Genomic DNA, 13,639 nt, shown 5'->3' on the forward strand with positions numbered 1-13,639 from the left:
CCTCCAGGCACCTCCTAGGCTCCTCTGAGGAGCCAATTGGAGTAAGCTAAACTGACAGGCAAATTATGACTCAAAGTCATTCTTCTTTAATGTTACACGTCTGCTGATGTGCCCAGAAATCATAGACAGACAAAACAAATGCTGAAATAGGAAATTCAAGCCTGAATATGAACTCTGAGGCTGAGTTCCTTCCCATTGATTGGACCTGTTTTGTGACAGCTTGAAAGAGATCAGTGGAAAGCTGTAGACAACGTTTTCTTCCAGAGGGTAGCTGCCACCACTTGCTCAGGGTTTTATCACTTGAGAAACTCTGCCAGGATAGGGCACACCCAAGTCTAGGCTGACAAGCTGACAGAGCACAAACTTGATTTTCTTCTCAGTGCAATCAGACAATTCATTGTATCATTTCAGCCTTAATGTTGAAGGATGCTGGGGACAGAATAACCAGGTCTTCACTTTGAAATGCTGCTTTAATAACTAGCTCTTGTAGCTTCCTTTCTAGGTTCTCTCTTTTTCAGATTGCTCCTAAGTGAGCGCCCCTCCACCCATTTTCTTCATTAGCTAAAGTCCCTTCCACACTCCACTCACCTCTAAATTTCTACCTTTGAACTGAGCAAAGTACCTAGCAAATGTTTCACAAATTAAGACTGGGCTTCTTGTTGAAGGTCTACTTATCTGATTTTAACTGGTCAACTTCTTCTTCTAACTCCTCTTCTTCTTCTTCTTCTTCTTCTTCTTCTTCTTCTTCTTCTTCTTCTTCTTCCTCTTCTTTTGTAGAAAGAGAAAGAAAGAAGGGAGGGAGGGAGGGAGGGAGGAAGGAAGGAAGGAAGGAAGGAAGGAAGGAAGGAAGGAAGGAAGGAAGGGCAAGCAAGCTGTCTAGACCCAAATGAGATGGAACAATGAGCTATTTTCTACATAAGTCTCACCAGTACTGCACCTATTGACAATTGACACCTTAATTCAGAACTGTTTCTGAAAGTGATAGAACTGTGGGAATTCAGCCACCATAGCCTCTCATCTGGGAAGAAAATGAAAGAAAAGAAAAATGTGCTCAAGTTCTCTCTCTCTCTCTCTCTCTCTCTCTCTCTCTCTCTCTCTCTCTCTGTCCATCAACCATATTTGATCCAAAATTATTTATGAAAAGCCAATTAGTCTACATTTCCTTGGGAGGGACCTGGGAGTAAGACAAGAGAGAATTTATTTTTATTTTCTTGTTCTTCCCTAATTTTTGTTATGCTTCTTTTGATTTGATTATAAAACATTATGAAGCCAAAGCAGATTTTAGAGTCCCAGATATGGGCCTCCTTTGGTCTGTGAAAAAAATAAAAACTTTCAGAAATGTGTGTTGAGCCTTTGACAAACTTTTAGCATCATAAACTACTGCTTTTTCCGGCTTCCCTCCCCCTCACCCACAGCTCCTCTTCATGCCCTCTTGCTTACAGCGAGTTCCCTGTTTTTAGCTGAGTCACAGCAGCTGGCTGGCTCCTCCAGGGTCATACTGTACGTAACACAGAATCCTCTCTGTTGGCTACCATGGTGCTTCAAAAGAGGGCTGTGGCAGCTGCAGAAAAGCATGCTGGGTACTGCAGCCGAGCCTTCCTTTGAAGCCCTGAAGCAAGCGGCTGCCAGAGGGAGCCTGGGACTGCACAGAGATCCAAGGTTCCTGGATAACATGGCTTTGCTGAATCCCAGGGCTCTGCTGCTGTTCCTGATGCTGTTCAGAAGCATGCCCTAAGGAAACTCAGAACAAAATCCAGACAGACAGAAGCAGAGTCACATGGCATAGAAAAGCCAATGGCTGCCAGGAAACAGCCTTAAAACTGCCAGGGCCTTGGCACCAGGCCTGGGGCTCTGCCAGGGGGGTGAACAGTGGGATAGGAGCGGTGGGCATTTTCCTTTGCCAGTCAACTGGCTTGTGTCTGGACTGGGAGGACCTGCCGGGAAGCTCAATGCTGCCTTCTTTGAAAGTAAATGTTGGCTAGTTTAAGTAAAATATATGCCCTAACCAGGTGGAACAATGCAGATTTTCATAGCTAAAAACAGAATCTGCTGGTTTTTTGATCCTTAAAAATGGACTGCTCCCAACTTCTAAAAACTGAAGGCTGAGTATTTTTTGAACTTCAGATTCCAAAGCCCTCAGGTTGATTTAGTGGTTCTTTTCTTCTCATGCGTCCTCACATTATTGATCACTATCTGATCTTTATTCTATGAATAACTATTACTTTATAAACAGTTTATAAGCCAATAAAAGAAGGAAAAGGAGAATGTTATCCAGGCAAAGTATTTTTTTTTTTTAATGCATGTTGGTGGAGAATATTTATGCATTAATACTGACAGTTACTATCCTCCCTCCCCACGGTGTGTGTATGTGCGCGCACGCGTGTGTGCGTGTGTGTGTGTGTGTGTGTGTGTGTGTGTGTGTCTGTCTGTCTGTCTGTCTGTCTGTCCCTGGCCTCAAGTAAGCACAACTGAAGAAATAATTGATTTTAAATGGAAGATTTCAAATTGCTAAATGTTCTTGTGTCACAGTCAAAGCCTGGCTTGTTAGGAAAGAGGAACGATTTACACTGTACAGCTGTAGCTTCAGAGAACACAGAATGCTGGGATACTTTTAAAAGATAAAACGATAGCCAGCAGATGCTATTTGTTGCTTCGCTGAGACATTAATATAAGCTTATAAAGCTGCATAGTTTATCATTATACCCAAGGATGTGATGCAGATGCTAAAAGAAATGGAGTGTATTATCTCAAAGTATTTACATTTCGCTTTCAATTAACAGGACTCAATGAAATACGTAAGATAGGAGATTTCACCTCAAAAGGCAAACTTTTTAATTAGGCTGCTTCTCTTCAGCTGTGAGTGCCGAAGACATTCAAATTTAAATAGAAGAATCCCTCAGAAGGCAAAGACCAGCCAAGGGAAAGGTGACATTTGAAGTGAACCCTTGGGGATGATTGGTAATTGCTCTTCTGAGAGGTTAACTCGTACAGGATGCATGAGAACAGGGTCACCTTGAATCCAGCACACTAAAATGTTCTTACTCCTACCTAAGCCATTTAAAAAACAAACAATACAAATTATAACTGATTCGCTAGGAGAAAGTAGTTTACTGGTGTTAACAGGTGTCAATGTTTTATGGAGTATAATGAGCCTGTGTTTATTTCAGAGTTCGATTTTTTTTTATTTTTATATTTTTGATTTGCACAACAATAACAAAAATGAACCTTTCCTTCCCTTTCAAGCAGTACCGGCTGATGGTTGAGATGCATGATTGAAATGAACGTAAATATAGAAGAGCCAACACGTCTCAAATGGAGATACATATTTGATGCAAAGGAATGTTCACCATAAATCAATGCATGGTCCATTAGTAGCAATCATAATAAAGTCTTCAATGAAAGAAGACAGAAACAATGGCTTTCGATGGAAGAAGATGAGGAAGGAGTTGCTCGATGATTTGGTGCTGGATTGATTGACTTGCCAACACTGTACAGGTAAAATAGCTGAATGATTTCTCCAGAAATGTCAGCAAACAAATAATCATAAAACAACTTATATGCTGTGCCAAGCATAGAGTCATTTCTAATTTTCTTTAAATAAAAAGGCCACCTTCCTATATTTAAAGCCAGAATGGGTGGCCCACTCCTCAAAAATGTAAGCATTTGGAAGTCTTAAGTCAAAATAAGAAATGATTAAAACAACATACATTCTATCTGGATCTCTTGACAAATGAACTTCTCATACTGTGAAATGTCATGTTGAAAGGCAGGGTTCTCAGAAACAGTGGAGATCAGTTTACCAACATGAAGGGTTCATGCCATTGGCTTACCTGTTTTCTTCTCAGTCACCCCCATCTATTGTAGGCTTATTCCCAGCCTGTGTATATAGATATCTCAACTTGTTTGGAGAAGTCAATGTCTGCAGAACCACTGTCCAAGCCACTAGCAAAAACGAAACAACAACATCAACAACAACAACAAAAACAATACTTAGTGTCAATACATTGGTGTTTAGGTATTAATAACAGAGTACGGTCTACCTGTAGACACGTTCCCTACAAAAGAACATTAGCCATGGTGGAGCTTATGGGAGGAGAACTAACCTTTCCAAGCGTCTTACTTCATTGTTCTATCATGTCTTTATTCCCTGATTTACTTATCTTATCTGTAGAGCAATTGTGGCATTGCTCTTACTTGCCAAATATTTGCTAGGTGACTATGAATGAAGGTCATCAAGATTAGTCCTTGATTTTATAGGGTTCTACCAATCATTGTGAGGGGCTAGACTGGAAAGAAGTGTCATGTGCTCAAAGAACTAGGATTTATATCTGAACATACTATTTCTTCTCTGTTTCTAGTCATCAGATGTCTTGGAACAAGCCTTCATTTTATATTTATTTATTTATTTATTTATTTATTTATTTATTTATTTTGCCACATCTGTATTGACTCTGATCTGCATTTCTATAAGAGAATGGTGGGAACATTTTATATTCTTAATCTTTTTTTTTTTTTAAACTTCTTGTTCTTTAAACACATGGTGTATAATGCCTTAAAGCAAATCTCTGATATGCAGTCATTTTAAAATGTATTAATAACATAGCATTCTTGCTCAAAAATCATATGATAATTCAATTTACCCATACACCCAAATCCTTAGTCGGCATTGTTCTTTGTAACCTGGTTTAAGTCAACTAGACAGCCTTAGTTTTCCAGAGTGTGACAGGATTAAGATCTTGGCTTCATGCCTTAAAGATTTGTATATATGCCATATCTGATTATGCTAGACCATGGTTTACATTTTTCTACTGACTTAAGACTTGATAAGATTCCTTTGACTCCTAGATCAAGTCGAAAAATACATAAAGCCAAAAATGCTTCTCTGACCTCTGCCTCTCCACTCAACATCATCATTTATCATTAGCTATATATGGCTATTAGCTAGCCGTTCTAAACTGATCCAATGTCCCATACACAGGACTCATTTTTTTTTTAAATAGTATCACTTTTTATTATTTTGTTTAATGCTGACAACAGTCCTAGGAAGGAAGTACTAGATATTTCCCATTTTTCAGATGAGTTATGTGGTCAAGTTTACATTCTAAGAGTCAGAGCTATGAGTACAAACACACTGGCCAGACTTTATAAGGACACAACTGAAGGAAGCAGAGAAGTCAGGCTCTTGTCTTCTTTAACTTGTGAATGAAATTGTGTCGACTTTTACATTGATAGTGCAGTTGTGCACACAATTTGTCTGTTTGCTTTATGCATTGTATCACTTACTCAAAAAGTCTACTCAGTTCAACACTGCCAAAGAATAAGACCTTAGGGTCATCCAATTACCTTTGGGAAACTGATTTTGATTAAGTCCAACCCCCCCACCCCTTCTTTTTCTAAATTATTCTTATATGGAGTACAGAAGGAAGCACTTACAGCTGTATCATAAAGGATGCTTGATATTTTTTTATTTTTACCAGATTATAATTTTCTTGAAGTAGCAAAATAAAATTAACATTGTTAAATGTCCTTAAGTATAGACACTTTATAGGTTTTTTTTTTTTTTTTTTTTTTTTTTTTTTTTTTTTTTTTTATATACCACCATTCAAGCAATAAACTTGGCCATCATCCGAGAAGTTTCCTATATTGTTCCTTTGGAATCTATTACTATTTGGTATACTCAAGCATTGATCTATTTCAGTCATACTAGATCCATTTTCTTATTCTAAGTATTCATATAATTAGACTCATTTAATGTGTAATGAATTTTATCAGTCTTTTTCTACTCAGAGTAACTTTTGAGAGTCGTTGCTTCTGTTGAATTTGTCAGCAGTTTGTTCCTTTGGTTATTGAACAGTATTCTACTTTATAGTTATATAAAATGTTGTCTATCTATTTGCCTGAGAGTGGACATTTACCTTGTCTTCGGCTTGGTGAGTAATCAGTTGTGTATGAAACTAATGTATTATTATTTATGTAAACATCTTCCTAACAGATTAAAAGCAAGAATAGGATGAGTGTTATTATAAAAGTATACAGTATTTTCACACTCAGAAAAGTGACCTCATTATTTGAAGCAATTATGAGGTTTTCAATTTCTACCAGAAATAAATGAAATATCATTTTCCATGCACTTTAATGATTACCACTTCTAGATAAATCTTTTAATGATTGAGCAGAGGTAGTGCACTGTAATATTGTATTGTATTTCACAGGTGGTCCACAGGTCCATATCACACCATGTGTTCTTCACTACCAAGTAATTTTCTTTGCTGAAGTATGCATTAAACTATTTTGTCTTCTTTATTAGTATGTTATCTGACTTCATATTATTTAATGATATGTATTATTTATGACTTCTAGATAAGCTTTGATGAATAGAAATGTTATGTAAATCATATGTGTATTACTAAATTTATCAGTAGTCACAGAAAAAGACACGGAAAAAGCAAGTGAAAGTTAATACAATCAGTACATTTTATTTAGCCAACTATATACATATATTCTCATCTAAACATGTAATAAATATAAACTTTAACAATGTAACATTAGATTTTTATTACATCTCTAAAGTTTAGTGTATATTTTTTGCTTATGACATATCACAATTTCAGCAAAGTTTATCTTAGAAGCTCAGTGATGACATGTGGTTGGGGGCTACCACATTTAACTTTAAGCTTTAGATCCTCTGTTTGATACACCCTTAAAAAGAATTTTCTCAGGCTACCCCTTGCACAAGCTTTTCATACAGTGTTAGTAGAACATCAAAGTCTACATGATTTTTTTCATTTGCAATTTGTCTCATGAGTGTGCTAATATATTTGCTAAAGCAGCCAATAATATTTCTTCTAAAATTTTATTGTTTCATTATAATATTTAACTCTGTGATTAATTTCAAAATATTATTGGCAAATAGTGGGAGGTAAATATCTATATATCTATATTTATGTCTATCTCAGTCAGTCAATTGATTGAATTGCTTTATTGAATATCTTTGATTTTTAAAATAATTTTGGATATATATATATATATGAAACTTCATATATATGTGTGTATATATATATATATATATATATATATATATATATATATATATATGGCTTACTTTTGCTGTGTTCTTCTATATACATTTCTTTACAACAAGAATAATTTGCTTTTACTATTAGACTTTTATAGTAAGTTGTAAAGTCAGATATTATAAGGCCTAAAACTGATTTTGGTCAAAGTTGTATTTCAGAACATTTCCCCTTTCATATAAATTTTTAATCATCTTGCCAACTTCTACAAAAACACCCACCGAGAGTTTGATCACAATCACTTTGAAGTTGCAGACCTATTTGGGAAAAAAATTACCTTATAGTGAACTGAGTTTTTTAATCAACTATAGAATATCTCATTGTTTATGTTTTGGATTACTCTCATCAGTGTCAGGGAGTATTCAGTGCACAGATGTTTCATTTAATTCAAATTTGATTCTGAGTATTTCATATATTGATGCAATGATGAATAATATTTTTATATTCTGCTTTCTATATTTTATTGCGATCATAACAGAAATACAGTTGATTTCATATACAAAATTTTAAACTCATTGAATTGATGATTTAACAGTTTTAGTTAGCTTAGGAGATTTAGGATTTTTCATATAGAAAAGCACATAGTGTCAGAATAATGACAGTTTACTTTCCTCTTCTTTGTGCTGATGACCTTTATGCTGGACTTTTAGTGCAATGCTAAAGAAAAGTAGAAAATTTTGATATTTCTGTATTTTTGTTTTTAGGTGTAAAAAATATAGTCATTATCTCTTTGGTACAATATTAACTGTAGGACTCTTTAATGAAACCTTTAGTCAGGATAGTTCCTAGTTTGCCTTATTTTTTTCCATGATCAGCTTCTAAGTTCTATTCAATAGTTTTTCTCCAGACTAAAATAGTCATGTATTATATTTTTTTTCTTTTTGATTGGTTAATATTGCATTATTTGAGATTTAAAATATTAAACCATCCTTGTATTCTTGAAAAAAACAAATTTGGTCATGATGGACTCATATGGAATTGATTTCAAAATCATTGAATTGCTAAAATATTACAATCATTTACAATCGTGTCCATATGGAATAATGATCTATAATTTTCTCATGAAAGTTTTTTTTGTTTTGTTTTTATGTCAGGTTACTATTAGCTCAATGTTTCCTCTCGAAATTACAGATGTTGACAATATTATGATATTAACCGGGGAGCCTCAGTCTATGAGAGGAGCTGAGTATTGCACCTGGCAGAGCTGGAGAGGGGGACTGCTCAAGTTCGTTGAAGCCCAGAAGAATTTAAATCCCAAATATCCAACACTGAGCATTTTACACCCATTTTAATTTGACTTGATCTGATTTTAACTGCATCCTTATCGTTCTCCATAGAAATAAAAGTATTTAACTTGTTTGGATGTAACAGCAGCCCTCAATCATGAGATATTAAATCTTTTAAGTAGTGGATATTTTTTAAGACTGTGAATCTTCTAAAGTTGGGCTGTGTATTATATTATGATATTAACATGAAACCTTGGGGAGAAAAAAAATGAAGTAAAGATTGTGATCCAATAGTGATATCTTTGTATGTCGAGTTGGCAAGGAGTCAATTGTGCTGACACAAACCAGAGTCAGTCAGCAAGAGGAAATCTCAGTTAAGGAATGGCCTGTGTCAGAGTGTTCTGTTGGCATGTGTGTGGGCCATTCTCTTGATTAATGATGGATGTGAGCAAGTCTAGCGCATTATGGGCAGTGCCACCTCTAGGACCTTGTTTTGGTCTGTATTAGAAAAGAAAATGAACAAACCACAGAAAGCAAGCCAGGAAGCAGAGCCCTTCTAAAGTTTTGGCATAAGAATCTGCCTCCAGGGTCCTGCCTTCAGGTCCTGGTTTTAATTCGCTCATTGACACGTGGACTGTGGTATGGAAGTGAAAGCCAAATAATTGATCATTCCCCAACTCTTACCTTGCTTTGGATCATAGTATTTAGTATGGTAGCAGAAAAAAATCAGGACAATTCTGGTCAGCCTTTATAAGAGTTTGTAGATTTGGTATTGGTAAAATTCTAACCCTAACGTAAAGTTTAGGATTAGGTAAAGATTTCATAAAACCAATTTATTAAGCCATTCTAGTCAGGGATTTTTTTTTTTTTGTAGCAAAGCTTTAAAAATTCAGTTTACTTATCAGTTGTATGTTTTCTCTGAAGCTAGTTTACTTCATTTAAGTTGTTGAACTTATTTGCACAATGTTTTTAATAATTATGTTTATTTTTTTATTTATATTTGTAATGCTTGTGGAAACAACTCCTTTTCTCATTTCTACCCTGGTAGTTTGTGCATTTTCTCACTCCTGATTGCTCTAGCTAGAACTCTGTCACTTTGCTTTCCCTAGCAACAAATTTCTGTTTCCTCTTTTCTCTTTTTCTCTTTCTTACATTTTGTCTGTCTCCCTTTCTTTCTTTCTTTCTTTCTTTCTTTCTTTCTTTCTTTCCTTCCTTCTTTTCTTTCTTTCTTTCTTTTCTTTCTTCCTTTCTCTGTATACTAAGATTTCTTTATTTTTTTATTATAAATGGGTTTTTATTTTAGCTATTGCATATTTTCTTTCATGTTTCCCCCTTTTCAACACTTATTTTAACTTCTTCATATTTTTCCCATTTCTTGAGATAGGATCACCCATAAATGATTAGAGAACTTTTACTTTTTTCTGTTCCAATCTTTAGTGTTGCATTCTTTTGTTCATATATCAAAATCTGTACATTTTGTTATTATGCTTTAACTTTTTACTGAATCCAAAATAGTTTTACTTTGTCTTTTTTGATTCCTTTTGAACAGTGGGTCATCTCTCTTCCTACAGACTATAATTTTTGATATATCTAGAATTTTGGGGGTATTGAAGTTTATATTTAAATTCATAATTTTGAGTTTTTAATATACTATACAAAGAATATGATAAGAGTCTTTTCTCTAAAAATATTTGTTCTCTTATCCTAGTACTATCTGTTGAAAAGGTTGGTTTTGATACATTATAAATGGTTTGAAGTTCTATAGAATTTCAATCGACTATACTTTTGGGGGTCTATTTATTGATCACATGTGCTACTCTATTCTATTAGTCTTTGTGCCTGTCTTTTTATTAATATCACATAATCTTACTGTAGATAGATAATAGTCATTAAATATGAATCATGAGTTTTCTAGTCTTTTCTCCTGTTTTAGAATTATTGTGTCTCACCTGTCTACTTCCTTATCTTCTTCACATAAATTCTAAAGCCATATCATCTTTAAAGTCACCAGCGTAAAAATTTTTCTAGATTTTTAAAATAATATTTTATTAATTAATTGAGAATTTCATATACTGCATTTTGAGCATATTCAGCTAACCCCTCCCATATCTCCTCTCATTACCTGCCACTCCCTACCAAATTATGCTAACTAGGTTTATGTGTCAACTTGACACAAGCTAGAGTCATCTGAGAGGAGGGACTCTCAACAGAAAATTTCTCCACAAGGCTGACCTGTCGGCAAACCTACAATGTATTTTCTTAATTACATTGTAATCAAGAAGTCCCTGACCTTCTTGAGTTCCTTGCTTGATTTCTTTCATGATAGTCTGCAAGTGTATATGGAGAGCTGTAAACTGGAATAATCCCTTTCTGCCTCAGGTTGTTAATGGCCTTAGTCTTTATCATGGCAGTAAAAACTCCAAGAAACTCCCTAGCTTTCGAGTTTCCTTTTTTTTTTTAAGTTTTTTTTTTTCTCCTAAAGTATTCTCATTTATGTTGCTCAATTACCCTTGGAAATAGAGCCCACTCTAGAACGTGGTGGTTTTAGCAAGTGCCACATAATAACAAATACAAACAAACAAACAAAACAAAGCCAAACAGACTCTTCCAGAAGCTATTAAATACCAACAATTCTTCAGTTAGTGATAGGATTTCATGTTCCTATACTAGGTTTTTGTCTGGCTATAATTTGCATGGATCCAGTGCATGCTGTCACACTCACCATGACTTCATATGTAACAGTCTTGTTTTCACCAGAGAATACTGTTTCCTTGATGTTATCCACCATCTCTGGCTCCTAGGCACTTTTGACTCCCCCTTCCTCAAATATCCCTAAACTTTGAAGAAAGCAGCGTGGTATACATGGCTCATTAAGGACTGTGTACTCCAGACTCTTATTCTGAGTGTCTCCTTGTTAAGTGCCATCTACTTTAAGGAAATGGATGATTGAGCAATGCTTTGATCTATGGGTATACCAGTAAGTCATTGGCTGATGCTATGTGCACTTAACAGAATGCACTCTTAGGGTCTATGGCCTATCTAGCCACAGAAACTTGGAATTCCGATAGAGATTGCATTGAATGTGTACTGCAAAATGACTTCTTACCATTATTGTGTTTTCTTATCAATAAAACAGACAACACGTTTTTTTTTTGTTTTTGTTTTTGATAACTGAAAGCTTGTTCATTCAGTCACATTTATGTGTCATTTTCAGCTCACAGATTCTGAAGACATTGCCCTGTAAGTATGTAAGTACTTTGTTCTCTCTGTGCTATTTCAACAGTATTCCGGGCTCTGCATTGCCTACCAGAGGGCTTGTTCTTTTCTTGACTCAGGCAGTTCATTTAGATCTGAAAATGTTGCCCAGACTACGTCAATGTTCGGCTTTCCCTGTTCTTTTTGTCAGTACTCATCTCTAGTTAGCTTATCAACTCTCTATTCAAGTGAGCGCTCCACTCTGATTCACCTTCCCTGGACTCACATAGCCTAGAAACTTTCTATGCACTAAGATGGATGGCAATAACACACTTACTTAGTTTATTTCTTTTCGTAAATGGAGGCTCCCATACCAAGCTGACTGTTGGCCAATGTCTGAGACCACGTTGTTTACGTACTCTCACTCATTCGTGTGTGTGTGTTTAATTACTATTGATAATTGTTTATTTAAGTATCTATTCTACATTGAGTATATTCTTCCATAGTCCGTACACTCCTTTTTCTTGCCACTCTCTCTCCCAATATTCCTTTCTGTGATGCTAGATTGTATCATTCTACTTTAAGTCATATACATATACATATACATATACATATATATACATACATGTATATATATGACTTATATATAAATTATATACATATAATTATATATATGTATATATATATATATATATATATATATATATATATATATATAATTTTATATATCTGCCTAAATTCCAGGAAACACAAATTAAAGAAAAAAAGAAACAACATGTGCCCTTTTGAGCCTAGCTAATTTCATTTTATATAATGATCTTCAGTTACATTTTATTTGCTTACAAACAGAATGGTTTCATTTTTTTATGATTGAGAAATATTTTATTCTATATACTATAGTTTCTTTATACATTGCTATGGATTTAGATAATCAAGTTCGTTTCCACAACTTAGCCTCTCTGAATAGTGCCATAAAAACAAACTATCTCTTACAACAAAACAAACAAAGAAACAAAACCTAAGCACTGCAGTACTAGATTCTCTATGACTTGTTGACTCAGAGTCTGTGTACTTAATATTTAAAAATAATATAGTTGGGTCCTGTCTCAATTGGGGCTTTTATTGCTGTGAAGAGACACCATGACCACAGCAACTCTCATAAAGGAAAACATTTAATTGGGGCTGGCTTGCAGTTTCAGAGGTTTAGTAAATTATCATTATAGGGGCATGCAAGCAGACATGGTCCTGGAGAAGGAGCTGAGAATTCTACATATTGATCCACAGGCAGCAGAAATGAATGCCACAGGAGGCCTAACTTGAGCATCTGAGACCTCATAGTTCATCTGGACAGTGACACATCCTTCAATAAGGCCAAACCTACTTCAACAAAGCCATACCTGCTAACAGTGTCACTTACTATGAGCCAAGCATTCAAACACAGGAGTTTATGAGTGCTGTTCCTGTTTAAACCAACACAGATTGGATTTTTGTTTATTAAAAAACATCCGCATTGACTAGTTAGTCTGGATCACGTACCTTCTCACCCACCTGCAGTGAAAGACAGTTCCTCCCGACCACCAACTTGCTACTGTTTGTTCTTTATTATAACTGGCACTCTGGGTGCAGTAAAAGGTAGGAGAACTTTGTTTTACCCCTTATAGCTGGAAACAGAATTTTCTACTGGATATCCTAATAGGAAGTATATTCAAAAGTATTGTAGACTTCAACACTCTTATCTGTTTCTGTTTTAGCCATGTTGAACTTCAGTTTGTTTTGTACATATACTAAGGTGATATCCAAGAATACGTATAAACAGTGTTTGCTCAAATGATGGTTTAGTGGGTTTCTACCCATCCTTAAATGACATTGCAAGGTTTCTTCTTTTCCTGGGAGTTGTATTTGACCAAACTCCTCAAATCCTGTTATTTTCTCAAGTTGATAGCTGCATAGACCTCACCTCATTTTTAATTTTAAAGTTTCTTGTGTTATTGATATATGCTTGTAGTTTCCACTAGAAATTAATGTGCATTAGCTGATAACTACTCTTGCCTAGTACTGTATCTGAAGTGCCACCATCTTGTAGGTAGTGATGAAGGATTCCTCGCACCTATAGATTAACATTGTATCCACATTTATCTTTTTATC

General features: G+C 35.1%; 1 long non-coding RNA gene across 1 annotated transcript; it reads left to right on the forward strand.

Moving 5' to 3' along the window:
* Positions 1-3,254: 3,254 nt before the first annotated feature.
* LOC143434205 (uncharacterized) lies at positions 3,255-13,226 on the forward strand. Its single transcript, XR_013103546.1, has 3 exons — positions 3,255-3,495; positions 11,514-11,539; positions 12,779-13,226. It is a non-coding gene; the product is annotated as an uncharacterized LOC143434205 (long non-coding RNA).
* Positions 13,227-13,639: the final 413 nt, after the last annotated feature.

Source organism: Arvicanthis niloticus, chromosome 13 (genome assembly GCF_011762505.2).
Source record: "Arvicanthis niloticus isolate mArvNil1 chromosome 13, mArvNil1.pat.X, whole genome shotgun sequence".
Taxonomy (NCBI): Eukaryota; Metazoa; Chordata; class Mammalia; order Rodentia; family Muridae; genus Arvicanthis; species Arvicanthis niloticus.